Source organism: Malaya genurostris, chromosome 3 (assembly GCF_030247185.1).
Source record: "Malaya genurostris strain Urasoe2022 chromosome 3, Malgen_1.1, whole genome shotgun sequence".
Lineage (NCBI taxonomy): Eukaryota > Metazoa > Arthropoda > Insecta > Diptera > Culicidae > Malaya > Malaya genurostris.
In genome coordinates this window covers 297517009-297537737 of record NC_080572.1, presented here as the reverse complement: position 1 = coordinate 297537737, position 20729 = coordinate 297517009, and the positions used below count along the sequence as shown (strand labels likewise).

Sequence of the window (20729 nt, the reverse complement as noted above, 5' to 3'; positions counted from 1 at the left end):
GAATAGAGAATAGAGAATAGAGAATAGAGAATAGAGAATAGAGAATAGAGAATAGAGAATAGAGAATAGAGAATAGAGAATAGAGAATAGAGAATAGAGAATAGAGAATAAAGAATAGAGAATAGAGAATAGAGAATAGAGAATAGAGAATAGAGAATAGAGAATAGAGAATAGAGAATAGAGAATAGAGAATAGAGAATAGAGAATAGAGAATAGAGAATAGAGAATAGAGAATAGAGAATAGAGAATAGAGAATAGAGAATAGAGAATAGAGAATAGAGAATAGAGAATAGAGAATAGAGAATAGAGAATAGAGAATAGAGAATAGAGAATAGAGAATAGAGAATAGAGAATAGAGAATAGAGAATAGAGAATAGAGAATAGAGAATAGAGAATAGAGAATAGAGAATAGAGAATAGAGAATAGAGAATAGAGAATAGAGAATAGAGAATAGAGAATAGAGAATAGAGAATAGAGAATAGAGAATAGAGAATAGAGAATAGAGAATAGAGAATAGAGAATAAAGAATAGAGAATTTAAAATAGAGAATAGAGAAAAAAAGTTTTTTGAAGCCGAATGCCTTAGAATTTCATGAAATTTTTCCTTAAATCGACTTTCAAGAACTTAAGCTGAAATGTAGCTAAGTGAGCACTTCGCGTTTTGGATCCATTATTGAAAAATTAGAGAATTTCGAAAAACCAAAACCACCACCACCACCAAAAGTTTTCGCTATTAAATTTATCACAACTAATTCTAATGTATTATTTGGATTTCGAAATTTTGCTTTGTCGAGCCGTAATTGATTTTTTAAATGCATAAACAGTTACGATTCCGTTCTACGGGGATGATTTTGGAACTAAAAAATGGCGAGTGGATAATGTTAGAGACATAACCGAATGATGTGAATACGAATAAAATGAATGTTTCAGTTTCTTTGAAATTAAGTAATCTGAATTTTAGACCAAATTTTGAAGCCGAATGTGTGCACTGCATTCTGAACCTAAATTCTTAATTTTGATGTTAGATTCTGGAACTGAATTCTGCATCTGGATTGAGGAACTGATCACTGTACCTGTGATCTGAAACTGATTTTTGGAACAGAATTCGAGATTTGGATTCTGGTTTGAAACTGAATTTTGAATTTTAGTTATAGAAGTTCGATTCAGGACTCAATTTTTTAATTCGAATCCAGAATTCAGCTTCAATACAGAGTTCTATCAACCAGATGTGGCATTCAGTTGAAAAATAGTCAGAATCTAGACTCCGAATTCGGTTAAATTTCTAGAGTTGTGAAAATGAATTTTGGATCCTAATTCAAGACCTGCACTCTGAACCTGATTTCTGAGATGCATTTTAGAACAGAATACTGGAGATACAACTGAGATTTGGAGCTGAACTCTGATTTTACATTTCAATCTGCAGTTCTTGAACTTCAGGTTTCCGATTTTAAGTCTGAAATCTGGACAGGAATTTTGGAACGGAATTCTTGTCTGAACCTCAATTCAAGTTCCAGAATTCTGTTTCAAAATTCAGATCACAGTCCAGATAAGTCGAAAGTTTATGTCTTCGACAAAGTAATTGGATTTAAATTTACTCGAAACATTGCCCTGAACGTACACTGATTCTGTACTTCTTCAAATATTTGTAGCAATGGTGATATTTTGCGACTAGAGTTTTATATAGCTAGGAAAGGGCTACTTTTCAAAAATCACTATGCGATCCTTCGCATTTGCGTGCCTTAAAAATATTTTCAATTGTTCGCGGGGTCGGGGAAAAAATTACAAAAGAATCTGTTTAAGACAATCACAATAATGTTCATAGAGCGGAATTTTGAAATACCCATCATTTAGAGTTATAAAAAAATGTTATGTAAAAAATGGCCCAAGGCTGCCGACTCTACTCTTCTGTTTTTTTTTTTTCAAAGTATAGTTCACGTACTACTTTCTGCCTATAGCTACTATAGCTCGGATACCTCGTTGAAAAAATTCCATTTTTTCAGGCTCGACCAATGAATCGGATGGAGCAATGTATGGTAAATATAGCGGGTGGGGCAGAGCTTCGAATTGCAGGGTTTTCAAATAAGCTTTTGCAACTTGAATTGTTATGAAGTAGAAATATTTTGTCGTGACGATCTTTATATGGCGTCCACTTTTCTTGCAATGCTCTGTTCAAACGCATTCAATGTCATCTGCGTATTTCAACAGTGATGAGGTCACTTGTTTGGGCAGATCATAATAAATAACAGATCGGTTGAAAAGTTCGTATCGTTTCTATGAGAGGGCGCCACTAGAATTAAATCCATACCATTTTCAGTTAGTACCAACCTTCAAAAGATACGTGTATCTATTTGACAGCTGTCTGATTATTAGTTTGTGAGATATTGCACAGACTCTGCACAGATATTGCACAGACTCTGCACCGGGCGAAGCAACAATTCGTAAGTGGTTTGCAAAATTTCGTACTGGTCATATGAGCACCGAAGACGATGAACGCAGTGGACGTCCAAAAGAAGCTGTTACCGATGAAAATGTGAAAAAATCCACAAAATGATTTTCAATGACCGTAAAGTGAAATTGATCGAGATAGCTGACACCCTAAAGATATTAAAGGAACGTGTTGGATATATTATTCACGAATATTTGGATATGAGAAAGCTTTGTGCAAAATGGGTGCCGCGTGAGCTCACAATCGATCAAAAACATTGATGATTCTGAGCAGTGTTTGGAGCTGTTATATCGAAATAAAACCGATTTTTTCGTCGATATATAACAATGGACGAAACATGGCTCCATCACTTCACTCCGGAGTCCAATCGACAGTCAGCTGAGTGGACTGCACGCGATGAACCGAACCCAAAGCGTGGAAAGATTCAACAATCGGCCGGTAAGGTTATGGCGTTTGTATTTTGGGATTCGCATGGTAACATATAATTTTCATCGACTACCTTGAAAAGGGAAAAACCATCAACAGTGACTATTATATAGCGTTATTAGAGCGTTTGAAGGACGAAATTTAAAAAAAAAAACGGCCTCATTTGAAGAAGAAAAAAGTTTTGTTTCATCAAGACTATGCACCGTGTCACAAGTCGATGAAAACCATGCTGAAATTGAACGAATGGGGCTTCGAATTGTTAGCACCCAGTTGATCTCACTAAATGCACGTTTTCGGTTGGCCGGGACATTCCTCGTCTTCCATGTCAAAATTACAATATTTGAGTGCCATAAGCAACTTTTTGCATATTTGCTCTGTGTCATTTTGAACGCGAATACGTCTTACTCTACTATGGGATGCCTTTTCAAAATTTATCATATGGGTGAGTGATAAGTTTTTAATATCTCTGGTTTTATTTGACGTATCAACATAATTTTTTCTCCACTTCTTCGGAGATGTAATTAGCAATTTGTGATTGAATTTTCAGTAGTTCAAATAACCACCAAAATTTCTAACATGTTCGATAAGAAGGTAAATATTCGAATCTTCATTCATTCTACCCTGGGGGGGTTGACTTGTTCAGTTCAGATCAGAATATGAGTTCAGAATCCAATTCTAGATTTAGGTTCTGAAATTCAGTTTCAAAATCCTAGACCAGATTTTCTGTTTTAACTTCTAAAACTCAGTAGCTCGTAGAGAATCCAAGGCCAGAATTAAATTTCAGTACTTGATTCTGAGCCTGAATTTTGGAATTGAAATTTGGAACTGAGATAAGGATCTTGAAATTTAGGATCACTAGAACTAAATTTCGGAAATGAATTCTCTACAACCAAAATCCAGAATTCAGTTTCAGAATTCAGTTCCCGATTTCAGGTTCAGAACTCAGTTCCAAATTCTCGCGTCAAAATTTAGCTTCAGAATTGAGGTCCAAAATTCAGTTCCATCATTCGTTTTAAAAATTCGGAATTCAGATTCTTCAACATCAAAGAAACTGAACCATCCGTTTTATTCGTATTCACGTCATCCGGTGATGTCTCTGACATTACCCATCCGTCTTTTCATTTCACATAGTTTAGTAATAAATCATAAATATTCGGTAGTATTTAATGTAATTTTACTATTTATCTATTATTTTTCCTTCTTTACTGATAGTGCAATACACTTCATCAGTTGTAAATTACAACATATAAAAAAACTAACCAAGATAATCCTTTTTCGAGAAAAATTGTACTGAATTGGTATTTTCAAAAACATTCATAATTTTGATCGATATTTTCAAAAAGCATTTTTTTTCAGTGTAAACGTTTTCCACAGCTTACTTGAAACATTACTGAAAACATAAAATCAAACAAGAAAAAAATACATGAATTAATTTATAAACAAAATCATCATTTTCCCCTTTTAGGGGGATCGAATATTTTCATCACATAATATCAAGATAGAAGTATATTCATTGATCTCAAGTTATTAATTAAAACTCATCCAGCAGACTTTTGTCAACATATTTAAAGTTTGGCATCACTGTGCAGTTGAACCAAATACCACGTGGATCAATGAGTCTCTGGACTGATATACAGATGGCGTTGTTGCCAACCAAATTTCCGTATTATTTTTCTGGAGTGTCAACCTTTCATGACATTCCGATGTTTGGTCTACAAGTAGCAGTGATTTGAGAGACGTTAGTCTTGACACTCTTGAACCAATTTCGTGTGTTGATTTTGAAAAAATAAAACAGTTCAAGCACAGAAATGACTTTAAAAAGACTAAGGGCACTAGCATTTGTCGGTGATATACTAAGTTCCGATGACAAAAAAAACATTAATGCGTGCGATAGCTGACATTTCAATCATACGGCAGTGTGTACACTATTTTGCATGAGGAAGCTGTTGTCAGAGTGGGTTGTTTGTTCACGGTGGACCAAAAATGACAACGGATCATTGATTTCCAACGCTGTTTGGAGCTTGGATTGGGATTTGAACTACTACCGCACCCGCCATATTTACCAGATATGGCTCCCAGAGACTGTTCCCTGCTTGCAGGTCTCGAGAAACATCCCAAAGACAAAGATTTCACTCCAACTAGAAAGCCATCGCCGAAACGAACGTTTATTTCGAGGCCAAAGATAAAACGTTCTACAAGAAAGGTATTGAGATGTCAGGAGCGCTGAACTTTGTTAGTCCCGGAAGTTATTGATTCAATGATACAATTGTCATTTTGCAGTTTCCGAAGGTTTGTATTGGAGTTAAGCGTAACAGTACATTTCAAAGAACCGTTTGGAACTTGATAATTCATCCGAAAGAACTAGTTCTTCATTCGTTCTTCAGATTTTGAATGTTTCTGCCAAACCTAATAATTATATTTTGTTGGTAACAAACACTTTAATGGAAATGCAAATTCACTGTTTTGCAATAGTTATTCTGATGTTGCTATTACATTATGGTATTGAAAAAGTGCTCGAACAGCCTTCTGATTCCACTGTCGATACTGTTTAGTATCTCACTCAACTCAGGAACTCTTCCGGATATTTGGAAAACACGAAATATTTTTCCTGTTTTCAAGAAGAGAAATAAAGTTGATGTATCTAATTATCATATCTTATTGGTCGGAAAATGTTAGTGAAAATCGGTGAATGCACTACAACACCGTTAGCCGTAGATTCTGGAGTCCCTCAAGGCACTCACTTGGGGTAGTTTTTTTTCTTGCTCTACCTCAATGATTTTAACTTTCTATTGAAATGCCACGAACTATCTTTCGCATATGATTTTAAGCTGTATCATCTAGTAGGATCACCCGACGACACTATATTTTTACAATCACAGCTTGAATTATTCGTAAACTGATGTAACGACAATAGAATGGTTTTAAATGTCTCGAAATGTTCCGTTACGTCGGTTACTGACAAATATTCGCTATTTAGCTACGACTATAACATTTCGCAGAATGTACTGAAACGAGAGTCTACCGTTAAAGATTTAGGTACCGTTCTTGATACCAATTTGAATTTCAAATGCCATATCGATTATGTGATCTCTAAGGCCTCCAAGCTCTCCACCGGGCTTTTCCCTGCTTCCAAATAAATAAATAAACAAATAAATTTTTATCTTATTTCTACTGCATTTTTGAAAACTACGACCGTTTCAAACTATACATTTAATAATACATCATCTCAAATATTTCAATTATTGTTATTTAATTTAAAAAGATTCGAGATCGTTCTTTAACAAAGAACCCTTGTTCACTCATTCTTCCACAAGAACTAGATCTTTTGAACCATTCGCGAATGGATTTCCCATCACTTTGTATATCCGAAAGCAGTCAGTTTCCCTATTTAAAGAAAAGTGAAATTGTGGGGGAGAAAATATGTTGTTTAACTTCCACAAATTGCTTTGGAGTGATCAAACTAACAAAGAACTATTGCATCGAATCTCAGTAGTAAAAAAATGAAGTGCAATTTATCATCACGACTACGTTCGGCCCCTTGATAAGGCTAAGACAAAATGGCATTACCTTTTTACCTCACCCGCCTTACGACTCAATTTTCGCCCCATCTAGTTACCACTAGTTTCGATTGATGCCGATTTAGTTTTTTGGCAAAATATGAATCACTTCTGTCGAGAAAATTGAAAATAGCAAGCATTACGTTTTTTTTCTCCATTCATAAATTGCCAGTAAAATTAGGAAGGTGGTGTCTCATTTAAGGTATTTTGCTCCATACTATTTGACTAATACAAACCAAACACCAAACTGCCCATGTTGATCGTTTAATTCAGCTTCATCGGGTTTGAATCAATAACGAAAATAAAAATATACTCACTTCATAAGAAGTGAAAAATCAGTTCACGGTCGTAAAGATGTTATCACTACGATAACCGGTCAACCGAGAATCATGTTCAATCAATGTCAAGCATCCAATAAAAGGCTCACAAATTTCAACTCATGTTCCTAGATTGAATAGCGGTTAGCGGTGGCGAACCCTTAAAGCAGGTTTCGTCTGGATCTGAGAGGAATCGATCAGTTGATTGGCGGTGACTGCCAAAGTTGTTCGTTTTCGAACACCATGAAATGGACCAAGGTTGTTTCGGTTTAGAGACACTCCTTATTGATGATTATTCGATGGACTTACCTCATGATGCTACCGTTGAAAAAAAAACACACCGTCAAGTTATTTGCTTTGTGATTCTCTGCTCGCAAAATCCACCGAAACTGCTAATACAATTATCAGGCTTCCTTTTCGTTGCACACTTCCTCGTTGGTTGGTTTAGAGGTTATAAAAACTTTTAAATTTTGTTATTCGTAAAAGGCACCACACTCGTCAAAACACTCTTAGCGATCTTAGGTCGACTAAAAAAAACTGCCACAAGTTTCCACTCATAGCCGTTCATTCAAATCACGCACGGACACACCTTGAATCCAGCATCCTTCCACCTTTATTTTTGTACGGGGTTGCGGTTTAACAAAAAAAAACGTTGGTTTCCGAGACGCACTCCGCACAGGGCTCCGACGCAATTGTTCTGTGTGTTTTTTTTCTTTCTACTATCGAGTAATAACAGTATATTTCTAGCTTCAACAGCAACGGCGAATGTCCCACAAATGATAATTCACACCTACGTACCGCGAGTGTGAATGCTCGAATGGCCGAAAACAGCCGAAAGCTACAAAAAACGTTCTTTGCAGCAGCCGACCCAGATCGCACTCAAAACAGGGGGTTTCGTTTTTTTCTTCTCTAACCGATCCGTTTTCTACTTCGCGAGATGACAATCACTTAACTTTGGGTTGTAAATCATCAACGATGTCTGGCACTACAACAAGCTCACTGGTTAATTTGTCTGTTTTAGAGTTTCTGAAAAAGATAAGAAAAGTAAAGAATTTCGTTTAAAAAAATTGTTCAATAGTGTCAATTATATTCAATTTCCACTTTAAATTCGAGAGAAAAGATTAATTTACCATTTTAATGACGTTCAAAGCTTGACATTGAATACATAGCTGCAAACTGCTTCCCAAATAAAAAGTTTTTATTTAAATTTATCAGCTCAAAGAAATGTACAGGTTGCCGATTTAAATTTCTCGGTTTGAGAGATAAAAATGGTCCGGTTTTTAGAATAGGCCCAAATCGCCTATTATCGCTGGCAAACATTGTTTGTTCAATACACGAAACCCTAAAAAAAATGTTATACTCTGATTTGATGGGCACTATAAATTCTATTATTGACAATAGCATGTCCGACATTTAAAATCATTATTTATCAGTTTATTTGTTTATCTATTTATTTACATGTAATCAACAGACAATGTGTAATCCCAATGATTGATAGTTATTAATATTCCTAAGTATGGTGAAAAAATTCGTTGTAGACCAACAATAGCTTCGTATCTTAGTGCTACAATAAAGCCGATATGCAGCTTAAACATAATTTGCTTGTCTAAAATTGTACCGAGATCCTTAACACATGTTGTTCTGTTATATAACGCTTTATCAAGACAGTAGTTGTACCTTATAGAAACTTTTTTGCGTGTTTACGTGACAACTAAGCATTTGTCAATGTTCAAAGCTATTCGATCCCAATTAGAAAAAAATTCAAGTTTCGAACTGTTTGGAATAAAGCTAAACAAAGTTTCGAACAATTTGGAATAAAGCTAAATTAGCGAAAGATAATCGTGTACATTCCAAAAAAACATACCCATCATTGAATTACAGAGGGAAGAACAGAGGTCCAAGATGACTGCCTTGTTGAATCCATGGTGAAGCCATAAACTCTTTGAATACAGAGCCATTTATCTTGATCGTTAACCGACGATTATTGAGGTTAAAGCGAGCGCAGCTTGTTAGAACCAAGGCCCAATCTGTCCAACTTAGCGACTGTAATGGCATGATTTTTGTGATGGATGCAATGTAAAATAGCTCAACAGGGCTTGGGAAATGTTGGAACAGGTCATAAAACTGAATCGATGCCGGATTTAGCCTGGTTGCATTTGGCACAGTGATTCTCAGACCTCGCCGGTACCGTGTTTTATCGGGGTCACTTATTGTTTAGATAACTGTCCGACGGTAGCTGATTGTAACCATCGATGACTTAAAACACTACACAAACAATGTATAAAAAAATACAAGCAATGGTCGAATTTTATACAATAAGTTGATGCGAAAATAGTACAAAAACGTTAAAAAACTTTCGGACAACCTCATACAATAAGCTTCAGGGCTGAGGCCAGTAGGTCGCGTATAACCACGTGTCTCGCTCTGCGTATTACATTTCGCCCCATGCTCTCTCGCATATATACAAAACAACTCTCGATGGGCCGGGTGACCAGAAAAGTTTCGATATTTTCGGTTACAAGTTTGCATAAAATGTGTATGCATCAAATAAAGCTACCGCTTGTTTGGCAGCCTTGCTGAGCCGATTTTCTTTCTCTCTTATGTTTCGTTACGTTACCAGGGAGCTAAAATGGCACCGCCATAGCAATCGACTTACCTTCACAAAAATAACTTCCACTTCATTTTCAGCGCGACAACACCTATGTTTTTATGCACCAATCGCTTCGAAATTAAATTATCAAGACATTGTCAGGGTAGATTTTTGATCCACGCTTTTGAGGGCGAGATATCCAATGAACAAGTTGAAAGACGGCGTTTTCAGCTATGCAATTCTTCCTTCAGAAAAAAGACTTTCCCAACCGCTAAAGTCAATGAATCATTCTGAAATTTTCACAGAATAATCTTAACTAATTTTCTAAGAGATTGTCAGTTCTGTTTTTTTGATATTCGTCACCGTTTCTGAGAGAATCAGATTTGAAGCGTGAAAATAACCTTCTAAACACTGGCCTCAGACCTAAGTTAGCGGAGTTGGCAAAAGATTGGATGTAAATGTGCCTAAACTTTAGCAAAACCGTCCTCCTGCGACACATTTACAATTTCAATGGCGTTGATGAGTAAATGAATCAAATGAAAGCACAAGATATCGATGTATTTTGCTTCCCCTTAATGGGGCTCTAAATGCTGAGCATCTCTCGTGGAATAACCAAAAAAAAGATCAGAAAGTACGAGTTCTTCATAATTAATGCACTCTCCGCTGGTTTCTAACCAGTTTTATTTCCAAATAGTCCAACTAGTTTATCTTCCGCGACAAATCTTTCTACAATTGATCTGGTTCTAGCAAATGAATGTAACATTTGTAGTGAACTGATTACACCCAAACCTTCGTTTACGTAAACATTTTTTTACGTTACCTCTTTTTACGTAACTCTTTTTACGAACCAAATCCCAAATAACGCAGACTTTTCTTACGAACCTACTTCGTAAAAATAGGTTTTTGCATACTGCGAAAATAATTTTCGGCTCATTTATATTCCATGGAAATTACTGCAATATGTGTATTTTTAAAACGGGTTTGATGAATGCATGTCGAAAAACGATGTTTGAAGTGGTTCTGAATTACAAGATGGCGACTTCCGGTTTATAAATATTATTTGAAAACCCTTATAATATGGGTATTTTCGGAACGAGTTTGATGAATGCATGTCGAAAAACGATGTTTGAGGTCGTTCCGAAATAAAAAATGGCGGCTTCCGGCTATTCCTTGAAAACCCTCACAATTTGTGTCGATATTTCCCGAATTGCTTGAATATTTCCCATCAGAAACGGCCGAGATGTCGGACTAGTTTAGAAACAAATCGTTTACCAATTGAAAAGTGACTGAGTGAGCCGTGAATAATCATTAAAAAAAAATTTTCAGTCGTTCCAATCACCTCACATAAGCACAAGTATTTACTCAAGATGACATAACTGAGTCAAATTTGATGAAATTAGTGCAATGATTAGTAAATTTACTGAAAAGCTCACCCTTACAAAACCGTTGGACGAGACGTGGGGTGTTGCCAAATTAACAATGGATTGTTCAACATAGAACCACTAACACTTTTACTAAACTTCTCGCTCAAACGCAAAATTGGGTGTTGGCTCGAAATTTTCACTTGTTGAATAAAAACAAATCATGATTATGAAAACGGTTACTCATATTTGGGCTAGTAATATTTTTCACGGTTTTGCACTAAAATTCCTGGCTTTTTCCTAGTTTTTCCTAGTGGGTTTCGTCTATAAATATTTGGATATATTTCTTATATTATGTCGTTTCTCTACCTACAGGTTCGACAATAACATCCGCCCAATTCTCTCGATCCCGAATGTCGTTTTCAGACATTTTGTTCCCACATCCCCTTTTTACCCCGTTTCCACAATATTTACTTTCTTTTTCATTCTCTTCCGTAACATCACCATCACTGCCCACGGAAGACCGCTCCAGTCGAAAACCAGCATGCGGGCCACCCGCCGGACCTTCGTAGCCTGGGGGTGTTTCCCCGCGGACCCACACGGACCGAAGGATGCGGCCAACATGGATATTCGCCAACGCCATATGGAAGACCCTCATGCAATATTCAATTCACCGGCCACTGCCGATCGCCAGCTGAAAGCTGGATTTTCGAGAACCCGAGATGACATAGTCTAATGATACTATTCTAGTTTTAAGTTAGTCGTTAATTAGGATTAGAAAATACCCTTGGCAACTTAGAGCTTAGTAAGCAGTGTGCCTAAAATTATATTACATTATTGAATATATTATGTCGAGAAAACTTTTCCAATATTGCACAAAATTAGCCTAACCAAACCCTTCCACAGTGCTCCAAGCAAACTACGGTACATTCTCACCATTTAAATAACTCATTTTACATACAAACAGATAAATTCACTTTCTACGACCGATTACCGTGCTGCCGAGTGTGTTTCAACCGAAAACAAAAGTTGGCCAACATCCGCGCGGCACCGGTGCTCTATCTCTCTCTTTCTCTCACTCTCTTGGAAATAAATTTCATGCAGTTAAAAATATGTACAATGCTTCCAGAAGACACCGCGTGGCCCACGAAATTTTTCCTGCTCGAAACGTCGTGACTCGTGAGAAAACAACCAACAAGTTTTCTCACCGCCGCCTGTGATTGCAGTCAAACACGAACAACAGGTTTTTCGCCAGCGAGAATCCCCAACATAAGCATTAATTTGTCAATTCTGTCAAACGGTTGCGATGTTGGATCTTCGTGATGGTGGAAATTTTTTTCAAGCACGTTTCGGTGAAAACGGTTCGGTGATCCGGGAAAGTCGATGCAGGTCAGTACCGTTGCTGTCTGTCTGGTTTATTCAGCATTTTCAACGTATTGAACAAGCGAAGCTCTTCTCTTTCAGTGGTGAAATATGGGAATTCCGGGAACGAAATAAGTTTGTATATCAACGTTATGTTTAGGAAAATTTACTATGTGCAATGTCCTCAAGCGTTTTCGAAAGATTTTAAGGATCATAATCATCATACGATCAGAAATGGCATTGGATTGTATTGAAGGATATTAAAATTGTTGTTATTGTTCTTAGCAAGCAGTCAAAAGCACAACGAAACATTTTCGTCTGGCCAAATCACCATCTCGTATGTTTTATACAGAGGTTCTCATGAGATGTTAGGCACGAAACCATGGACTTTTCAGTTAAAAGTTTAATACGGTTTGGAGAGATATTTTTCATCAGATATGAATTCAATTTTGTAGAATCACTGGAAAATATCCAATTTGGCAAGCGATTTTCAGCTGGATAAAAATAACACAAATTTTAGTTACAAGTCACGATTATCACGAGATAAATTAGATTAATTTCGTCCAGATTGTGCATCAGCCGGAGCGGAAAAAAAATTTGTCATAGGCCGAGTTGAATCGATGAAAATTTTTCTCAAAACACACCCGTTTAGTCATCAGACAAAGATCTCACGATGTCTCCTTGACCTACCGGTGAGTCATATTATGATATTTTGCATTGGTTGGATGAAACATCAGGAAACAGTTCAAATTGCATCACCGGTAGCATTATTATAAATGTGCATTCGATGATATCCCGAGATGAATTTTGCCTATAACGAAGGATTCAGCCGAAATCAAATGACTAACAGAGATGCTCACGTGAAGAGGTATGTCAAATAAATTATTCTTATAACTCCCAATTATGGATTCTGTACTGTTTTATTTCTTGTTGGACTACACTGCCATTTATACTCGCAGTGTCAGTGTCATATCGATTTTCGTGATTTTTAAGTTACCTTGATGAATAAAGTCTATCATTAATATACTTTCATAAATTGTAATAGAAATTTTGGATTTGTTCAGTAAAATGTGAGAAAATATCTAAATTGCGCGCCAAATCGTATTTGAAATTGGCAGCACTTTCTCAGATTCGAATAAAACTTTCTGGACATGCTTTGCTTCTCCAAAATTTATCTAGATTGTGTTTTTTCAAAAGGACCAAACGATTTTTATCTTTTGTCGTGAATACGACTTACTTTACTATGGGGTGCCTTTCTAAAATATATGGATATGGAAGAATGGGCAGAACTTAATCGTGAATATCTCGACTTGTATTAACGGTAGCAACATAATTCTTTCACCATTTCATCAAAAATAGGATCAGGAATTTAGGATAATATTTTGAACAGCGTGAGATAATCACAAACAACTCAAAAATTAAATTTTCTCAAACTTTGAAAACAACGCAGAAAACTCTTTACTTTTACTTGGCTTTTTCACGCAAGGACGACGATTTTGAGGTATTCAAGCACATATCTTCAACTGACTGCGTATAAAAGGGAAACCGTGGTCAAAAATCGACCATTTCTTCTTGTGCGTTGGACGGAAGCAGACGTCGTGAAACCAGCAGCTTCGGAGAGTGCACCTTCTGCGTGGTAACAAACCTTAAACGCTCAGGTCGTGCTCTCATTTGGACTTCAGCCGTCTGGAGCAGCGGTCGTCAATAATGAGAGCAGACCTTTTGCGTCGTATGTGGACTTCTATCGTCGAGAGGAGCAGTCACTAGTAATGGAAGCAGATCTTTAGCGTTGTACAAAATCTCAAACGCTCAGGTCGCAGTGCCAGTTTCCCTTCGAAGAAGATCGATTACAGCATCGTGTTGGTGGTCGTTTGCATTGGAGCAAAATACAACGGGAAATGGACAACAATGTGGAACATTATGCAAAATCAGCCCTTCTAATGGCTCTAAATATTACCTAAAGAACTATACTGGTTATTTTCTAATATTTGTGTGTCAGAATGTTTTTATGTAACTAATCTGTACTGTAGTTTGGGTGAATCGTTTCAAATTCTAGTAGTGAAAAATGGGAAAGCTTGCACAATTAACACAATCGATCAACTAATTGATACTCGAAAGTCAGTGTGTGTCAGTTTTATTCGTATTCACGGCATCCAGTTATGTCTCTGACATTACACACCTGTACTTTTTTTCCACAAACGACAAATCTTACAGAAATATTTTATAGTTGTTATAATAGTATATTTTACTAAATCAGTCTGATTTTCAAATAAAAATACTACAAAAAATTCTTATCGAGTTCAACACTGAAAAAACATTGACTTTAAACATTTATTATTTACTTACAAAACAAAACATTTTTGATTTCTAAAAAGTTTTGTCCAAAGATCTCCAATGATTCTGCTCTCTATCAACCGTTCGTACATTTCAAGATGGGCACTTTTAAGGAAAAAAATTGTTTTAACCAAAACTTTTTCATGTCTGAACTGATTTTTTTCAGTGTCTCTTTATCGAAAACCAAACTTAACTGAAAGTCATTATCATTCAAAAACTCAGTGAAACTCAATTCGTAAGAAAATTTTACGGAATACTCTATCGCTAACAAGTTGCCCGATATTTGCAAAAAAAAGTCATTAATGGACCAGACAAAATTCTAGTTTGACTTTTCTTTAATGAAAATACACATCGTGCAATGTATTACCCGTTTGTTAGTGGACATATCTTGGGAAAGTTTTGAAATTGCCGAGCATCGAGCGTGTTAAAAAGGTTCAAAGGTTAGCTAGAAGTAAATTTGTACGCACAAAACGACTTGTAATTCGTGATTCGATAGCTTTAACAAGCTTATAAATGGTTGCACTTTTCCTGCATTTGTTGGATGCCCTTGAATGCACTACCGCTTCGCAGATGTCGCTGCATGGCTATTGTATTTTTGGTCTGAATTTCAAGTAGTTCAGAAAATTTATTGGCTTGCGGTCGAAATCATAACACTTTGGGACTACCTTGGAGTAGTGGCAGCTGACCAAATCGTACCAAAATATGACTTTGGGCCCCTATGCCTGTGGATGGACAGCAATGCATGCTTTTCCGGGCATTCTTTGATGTACAATTGGGATGTCATCATCGAGGATGTGATGAATCCGGTTTTCAGGCCACAACTGCAAATTGCTAGCCAAATCGTGATCATTTTTGCAAAATTGTAAGCATACACGAACTCGAATCTTCCTGGCTCATCTCCACAATGTCCAGTTGCGATGTAAAATTTTCGTCCGGGAAGCTACTTAAAATCGAATTTGAAAAACACCGTCGTAAAAGAGCTTCACTCACATTTTGGTCGCGGAATTCTGTCTAATGTGTCTGTGCGGATGTTTACTGGGTTTGTACGTATTGTGTGCTTCCTTGGCAGTGATGTTCCGCACCGTTTGAAAGCTGGCGTTGTATCTTCTGGCCACATCACCCTCTGTGCTATTCACACACACACATTCGAATGTCGGGTAAAATTTATAGCGCAACCAAAACAAGACGAGCTGCTTCGATCGTTCATTAGTTCATGAATATGTGCGCCAGCTGATGACTATGCTTAATGAGCTTAGCATTTGATGAATGGTTCTCATATTGAAGATGCCTATGAGGAAACTAGATTCATAACTTTTAGTTTCGATAAATATTAATTTGAAGACTATTGCTTTTAGTGCTTCTTGGATATATACACATTGTATACTCTCAACAAAAAAAGTTGATTGTTTTGAAAATAGGCTCAAATGAAAAATTTATGCTATACAATGCTTAGAAGGTTTTTGAAATGTGAACTGGTCTGCTCAGTAGCTGAAAAGTCCCGGACCTAACAATGAGAACACGATTTTGTTGGTTTAAAATTAACTTTATTCATCAACGTAATCTCCATCAAGAGCAACGCAATCATTCCAGTGCCACTCTAACATTTCAATACCACTTCTGTAGAACGATTTATATATTGCCTCAAAATAGGCCTCAGTTCAGTGATAACCTCTTCGTTTGTGCGAAATTACCGGCGAGGTTTTTTTTTCAGGTCTGCGAACAGCCAGTAATTGCTGGGAGCCAAATCTGACGAATACGGTGGATGTGGGAGCAATTCGAAGTTCAATTCATGTAGTTTTGCCATTGTTTTGATTAATGTGTGATACGGTGCGTTGATGAAACAATTTTTTTTTCTTTGCCATATGTGGTCGTTTCTTCGCAATTTCAGCCTTTAAACGCTCCAATAACGCTATATAATATTCACTGTTAATGGTATTTCCTTTCTCAAGAGAGTCGGTAAATATTTCACCACGCACATCCCCAAAATATCAAGCCATAACCTTTCCAGCCGATTGTTGTTCTTTTGGGCGCTTTGGAAAAGGTTCACCAGTTGCTGTCCACTCAGATAACGATCGTTTTGACTCCGGAGTGAAGTGATTAATCCATGTTTCATCCATTGACACATATCGACGCTAAATTTCGGCTTGTTACGGCCAAACACTGCTCAGAATCATCGACACGTTCTCGTTTTTGGTTTTTGGCAAACGCGGCACACACTTTGAACAGAGCTTTCTCATAGTCAAATGCTCATGCAATATAAAGCCATCACGATCTTTTGATATCAATATCAATGTTAGCTAACTCACGCTACTTCACTTTTTGATCATTCAAAACGATTTTGTGGACTTTTTTATGTTTTCTGGTGTTACCGCCTCATTTGGACGAACACTGCGTTCTGCATCATCGGTGTCTCTACGACTACGTTTGAAATCAGCAAACCAACGTTTTATTGTTGTTTCTGATAGAACAACGCTTGAACGGTATTTTTTCCCAGCAAGAACCAGTGTAAAATTAAAACACGAAATTATTATTTATCCATTGTTCTAGAAATAACAAAAGTAGCGTCACACTTAGCACAATAACTCACAAACCAATGAATAAAATATCATGAAATTTAAACAGCTGTATTAACTGAAAAATGATGGCTGAAAAAAAAAAACTAACGACATCTATGTGTCAGGTCTGGAACTTTTCAGCCCATGAGTTAGGTCTTCAATTCTGTAATCTCAACGGAAGTGTTCACAGCGGATGTTTTTTTTGTTGTTGCTTCATTCGTTTGAGGATTCACAATACAAGCCCTGCCACTGATTGCTTTCCACACTCACGAGGTTCCTTGTAGGTTTTGAGCACTCGACAAATGAATGTCCCAGAAAGTATGGACGCAACCAAAAACCGCTGCCATTTCGCAATGGTTCAGAATCTGTCAATTTTTATGGCTGCGTCCCGTTGTTAATACTCTTCTCTAACCACTTGTGCAGTTGTTTATTCGTTTTCATTAGTTTGTTTGAAAATGCGTGTACTTTCAGCAGAACAACGTCGAAAAATTGTGCACAAATGGTGCACAGAACGCGGACTGTCACTGAGAAAGATAGCAAAAATGGAAGGAGTAAGTGAAAAAGCCGTGCGAAATGCAATCAGGATAGCTTTGAGGATAAACCGAAACCGGGTCAAAAAAATGGTCCTGCTAACCCTCAGTTTGATAAACGTATACTGAAGGCGTTCGAGCAAAAGAAGGAGGTTTCAGTTCGGGATGTGGCCAAATAAGTGGGCACTTCGAAATCAAAAGTTCTTCGTGCTAAAGAACGTTTGAATCTTCGAACCTAAAAGAATCAGAAACAACAAAAACGTAGTCCGAAACAAGAAGCATCGATCAGGCCGAGGGTTCGAAAGCTGTACAATACAATTCTTGCTGGAAATTTGAATTGCATAATCATGGACGACGAAACATACGTGAAACTCGATTACAAATCCTTGCCGGGACCACAATATTATACGGTGCGAGAAGGGCAAGTGTTAAACCAGTCCGAGACATCGATTGAAGTCGAAAATTTGGTAAGAAAGCTATGATCTGGCAAGCAATTTGTAGCTGCGGTAAGATTTCGAAACCCTTCATCACCTGCTTCAATGAACAGCGAAATATACATTAAGGAATGTTTACAAAAACGACGGTTCGAAGCCACAAGCCACCTGTTGTCTTCTGGCTAGATCTTGCTTCTTGCCACTACTCGAAATCAACGGTAGAATGGTATACTACCAAAAATGTCACTTTCGTCCCAAAAGACATGAATCCACCAAATTGTCCACAACTTCGACCAATTGAGGAATTTTGGGCATTAACTAAGGCACATCTTAGAAACCATGTCTCGGCAGCCGAAACCATTCAACAGTTCGAAAAAGATTGGAAAAAAGTGTCAAAACTTGTCGCCAAGAAGCCTGTACGGAATTTAATGAGAAACGTTCGCAAGAAGATGCGCCAGCTAGTCTACAATGGCTAAGTAGCAAATGTTGAGAATAATATTCTGTTGTTGTAGTCAATGTTATCAGTATATCGAAAAAAATCGCTTGTGTATTTTAGATTATTGAAATAATGTTTTGGACGGGATTTTTTGAATTAACCCTTAATTGATGATTTTGTAAAAACAACCGGAAATTTTTTTTCGATACTTTAAGTGGTTCAGAAGACGGGAAAAATACTGAAAAAATCCCCAACAAAGCTAACTCTTCAGGGGTGAAAAAACAGTCTGTCCCATGTATGGGACATTGTGCATTAAATTATCTGAAAATCACGAAAATCAAAAAAATATTTTTTTTTTATTAGTATAGTAAGTTACAAACCAACCAACAAAAAAAAAGTTTTTTCATTAGTATAGAACGGTACTGAATCTTTTTGAAAATAGCAGAAATCTGCTGTGTACGAAATTCTCGTTTTGTGTCAGGTAGATGCCGCTATGAATTCTAGATATTTTTGTTTTTGTGAGTTGAGAATGCGTCCCAAATATGGAACATCATGCAATCGGTGGAAAATATACATTACAACGCTTTGAAGATTTTTTTGAAATGTGTGTCCCATATTTGGGACTCAATGCAATTAAGGGTTAAACTTATTTCGTATCATCGATACAATAGACGAATTCGAAATCAATTAAACCACTTCGACGTTGCAACTGAGACAGCAATTTGTTTTCAATTTCTATAAGCATAGGTCACAGAAGGTGTGCATACAAGTGCTCACTGAGCCAAACGTGACAGAGAGAACAACAAATATCAGTTTTGAGCTGAGTAATTCCCATTTCTTCTTGAATCTGTGCCGTAACTCAATTTACTTTTAGTCAACCTTTATTGCTTCGTTCTGAGCAAAAGAACTTAATTTCCAACAAAGTACTAGATATCGATAGACTCACAATTGGATGTGTTTTCTACAGTAGTGTAGTGATTACTAGGGTAAGCGTGATTCTGATTTTTTTTTTCATTCCAATCATAAGACAGACCTGTGCGTTATTTAGGGCCACATTCGGCTTAGAATCTACGGAATGTAATTGATTCGGTGATGACGAATTAAAAGTTTTGTAATCGATGGAGAATGATTGTGTTCTAGTTATATAAAAATTTCATTTCTAAACATTGGAGACACTAAAACAGCGAACGCAAATTTCGTTCTCACTAACGTCCGGCTAATAAAATGGAAAAAAGTTCAGATACCCTACTGGTAATGAAACCATAACAAACGACCTTGACGCACGCTTACGCTCATATTTTATGTCTAGCTACCTTTAGCTGCTTATAGTTGCACGTGGGTAATGCCACTAAGCGATAGCATTGAACAAAACAGTTGTTGCTATGCTCGTTTTGTTATGATTTTCCTTCCATGCCTACTTCGGGTTTCTATTTCCCTCTCTCTCTCTCTCTCTCTCTCTCTCTCTCTCTCTCTCTCTCTCTCTCTCTATCTTCTGAGTTAGTTTACGATAAAGTTTACGTTTAATGATTATTGACTGAAAAAAACGAGCTCTTGATAATAATGGCACATTAGATTTTATGATTGGATTAGAACTGCTCAACCGGCTAAGTCTAGTGTATTTCCTAGCTGAGAATACGATTCCGTGAGTGATCGTTTTAACTTAATCCTTCTGTACACGGAGATCTGCTAATGGTCGCTCATTACAAACTGGTCGCTCATCGAACCACTTTCGCATTACTCATGCAAGTGGCATGTTCGTCGTAGTTTCAGCTCTCCTTCTGGGTCAAGAATTCCTGCTAACGTACAGAGACACGCATGATTCAAAACGGCGGCGGCGTACGGAAGGAAGACGCAAAGTAGACGATTGATCATCTCGCGAAAACAGGTTCAATTTATCCTCGCACTACCTTCGCGTACCGAGCTTTTTACCTTCCGACGGACGACGGCTGCTAATGGCCATTACCCTTGGCCATGGTGTGACTCATCCTGTACCTGGTTTGTCTTGGCCAATAAGTATCATACTCCGAACACAGCCACAGACTAGTTATTTGTTTGCCTCCGTCCGTCCACTTTCTATCATGATTCCACTTTATGACCTTGTTGGTGTTGTTTGGTGGAATCACCTCCGGCACGGGCTGTCCCATTTGCGCCAGGGGTTTGATAAATTGTTGAACAAAATGTCATTTATTTGATTTATTTGACTCATACCCGGGATGAATTGACATAAATTTCAGCGCTTTATGACTTCGGGATAGTTATGAAGATTGAACAGAAAAATAAAAAAAATGTGGATAGTTAAATTTGAGTTCACAAGATCAGGGGTTGGCCTAATTGGTCAGTAGTCGCATGATCGAGTCCAACTATTTTTTTTTTTTTCAGATA

General features: G+C 37.1%; 1 protein-coding gene across 1 annotated transcript in view; it reads right to left on the bottom strand.

Annotated features, from left to right (window-relative positions):
* The window catches only part of LOC131438610 (uncharacterized), a 225143-nt gene that overhangs the window by 186455 nt on the left and 17959 nt on the right, over positions 1–20729 (bottom strand). The window contains exon 2 of the mRNA XM_058608737.1: positions 7055–7771. The gene's annotated coding sequence lies outside the window, so the exon portion shown is untranslated. The remainder of the gene's footprint in view (positions 1–7054; positions 7772–20729) is intronic.